This window comes from Diachasma alloeum, unplaced genomic scaffold (genome assembly GCF_001412515.2).
Source record: "Diachasma alloeum isolate Michigan unplaced genomic scaffold, Dall2.0 Dall_scaffold_01044, whole genome shotgun sequence".
Lineage (NCBI taxonomy): Eukaryota > Metazoa > Arthropoda > Insecta > Hymenoptera > Braconidae > Diachasma > Diachasma alloeum.
In genome coordinates, this window is record NW_021681156.1 from 39,451 (window position 1) to 42,655 (window position 3,205).

Consider the following 3,205-nt stretch of genomic DNA (forward strand, 5'->3'; position numbering starts at 1 on the left):
CGAGTATCTATTGTATCCTGTGAAGAGCTTGAACAAAAGATACGTTATTAGTTTTTTTATTTACAGAAGAAGATGTGCTTGACGATGGAGAATTATTTAGAGTGGATGATGATTGCTTAAGGTTTGTGATGCTAAAAGTTCCTGGGTCTTCTTTCCCGACATAGGCAGGCATAAATCTGTCCACAGAAACGTTGATTTCTTTTCCTTTCATCTCAATTTTGAAAATTTTGTCATTGACACGTTGGATGACTCTAATAATGGTCCAGCATATGGTGGTTCCAGAGGAGCCTCGACATGATCACATCTTGAGAAGACATGAGAGCAAGTGTCAAGATCTTTCAGTAAGAACATGCGACTTTTGGTATGGTGTACTGTTGGCGTGGGTCGTAACTCTCTCATATAAATTCGATGTTTTTCCAGGAAAATTTTTGGGTCCACTTGAGTGTCCTCAGACAAACAATTCCCCAGGAACTCGAAGTTCTGTACCAAACAACATGTCAGCTGGACTAGCATGAAGTTCCTCTTTAAAACATATTCTAAATTCCAGTAATACTGTAGATAATACATCTGTCCATGGTTTCGATGAGCACATTAATGCTACTTTTAAAGTCCGGTATCAACGCGCTATCATACCATTAGATGCTGGATGATAGGCCGTTGTCCTGATGCGTTGAGCTCCAATGAAATTGGTGAGTGAATTGAATAACGTTGATTCAAATTGAGCCCCCTGGTCAGTTGTGATTGTTAATGGAGTACCATATAAACTAATCCAGTGGTCAAAGAGGGCGGTAACAATTGTATCTGCTGTGATGTTTGTTAATGGAACAGCAGCTGGCCACCTAGAAAATCGATCAATCATGGTTAAACTATAACGATAATTTCTCACCTCCGGAAGAATGATAATATCGATGTGAATATGTGTTAAAATAATTGAATTCTCAGTAATCAATCAGGAACAATAATAGCTTTATTAATATAAAAGAAAATCGTCTCTACAGCTTATAAATTCTCTCGCTTTGACTTTTCGCTGCTAACTACCTCTCTCAGAGACTCCATCACTAGATGGCTACTTTCACGCGGTACAAGTTCAAGTGTAACCTACTGTATATTTTGTGACGGAATTTTCGAGAATTCCGCCACCTGTACACAACTTCGCCGTAGAATTAAGTAAATCGTAAGAGTGAGTAGGTAAGTGTGAACTTATTTTGATCTTTTCGGAGAGAGAATTGCGATTTCCTTAACCCCAAAAAGTTAGCACCCCTACGGAAGGGCGATGCAATACCCCATTTAGCTCCAGCTCGCAGAAACCGGTCTGTAGGAACATCAGGAGGGGCCTCGCGGGGAAAAACAACGTTCAATTGCAACAAATAATTAAATTCACGTGTCGATACACATTAAAAACGAGTAAAAAGTAAAATCTCCGGTTCAAGTCATATTAAAGTTTTGTTCTCATTTAGTTTCAGTTATCTTTCTGGTTTATTTCGGATTTTAGGGGATTGATTTTCGGTTTTATGGTTGAGGAAAAATTTACAGTAATTGTATTTTCCTAGTTATGTTTTTGTATTTTGAAATCTCGCGGATCCTGAGAGGATCGACGATCCACCGCGGTTCAGAGCCGATACACCGAGCTTCCCGCTGAGATCTCGCTGATCTCGTTGAGTGCAGGCTGCTGATCACAGAGGTTGAGGTGAAACACTCACGCTCCCTGGCTAAGGCGCTTCGTGGAGTCATTGGATTCACCAATGCAGTTGGAAGGCCATATAGATGAACATAGCCCACTCGTCTGCATGGATCGCCATGGGCTATTCGCTATTTAGATTTGTTCACGGTGACTCCAGGATGACTCCCGGAAGAGTGACAGCAGCGAAAAAGTGCACTTACTCAGGTGTGAAGTGCATTCGCGAGAGGAAAAGGCGAACAACTCCCTTAATTCCCCGTTTCCGAACCTCCAGATAACTATCGTTCAGTCATTATGGATAAAAACTCCTTGGGTTTATTCATAAAAAATATAATTAACGGCGGAATGCCTAAATAAGTCTAAAACCCATTTGAATCAAAATCCCCGCGTGGTCGTTTACATGAGCCCACCCCAGCGGCAGCTAGACGGCGTGTCAGTCGCACCACCCAGCTGAGAACCTCCGCCGGTTACACGGAGTTTACGAGAGAGTTGGACCCGAGCAACCACTGCGACGACATCCCCGAGAATAACGACAACGATCGAGAGAGTTGGTGGAGACCATCCTCGAGGACCCACACGAAGAACATGGTAAGTACGTTTTTATTCACCATGTGCACTCTCGCCCGAGGAGAGAAGTGCATTTATTCCCAGTGTGCCCAGTGATAACCTCCGGGAAAAGTGCACTGGCGTTCACAAGAGTGACACCGAGATGCATTCCCAACCACCAAAACTCCACCGAGCGGGAGGAAAAATGCACCAGTGAGTGCATAAAACCCTCGTTCGGCTTCCTAGACCTCTCCCCAGTGATAAAAACCCCAGTGACTCTCCAGTGATAGTGATAATAGACAGTGAGACACAATAAAAGGCCGCACATGGCTCATGCTCTGCCATGGCGCCATTGTGCTCTCTCCATTCACGAGGAGGTCTTGTTGAACAATTAATGCACCTTCTGAGTGCATAATTAGTTCNTAATAGACAGTGAGACACAATAAAAGGCCGCACATGGCTCATGCTCTGCCATGGCGCCATTGTGCTCTCTCCATTCACGAGGAGGTCTTGTTGAACAATTAATGCACCTTCTGAGTGCATAATTAGTTCACTAGAACCCTCGAGAACATATNACCGAGCGGGAGGAAAAATGCACCAGTGAGTGCATAAAACCCTCGTTCGGCTTCCTAGACCTCTCCCCAGTGATAAAAACCCCAGTGACTCTCCAGTGATAGTGATAATAGACAGTGAGACACAATAAAAGGCCGCACATGGCTCATGCTCTGCCATGGCGCCATTGTGCTCTCTCCATTCACGAGGAGGTCTTGTTGAACAATTAATGCACCTTCTGAGTGCATAATTAGTTCACTAGAACCCTCGAGAACATATGGGGAATGTCCAGTGCCAATTCTAGTGGGAAAAAGTGGATAAAACAGGCCTACAAGTGCACACATGCTCCTCACGTGCCGTGGGTGACGCTGTCGTGCACATGGCGGTTTTTCCTCTTTCCAGAGCGAATTGAAGCCTCAAATGAGTACT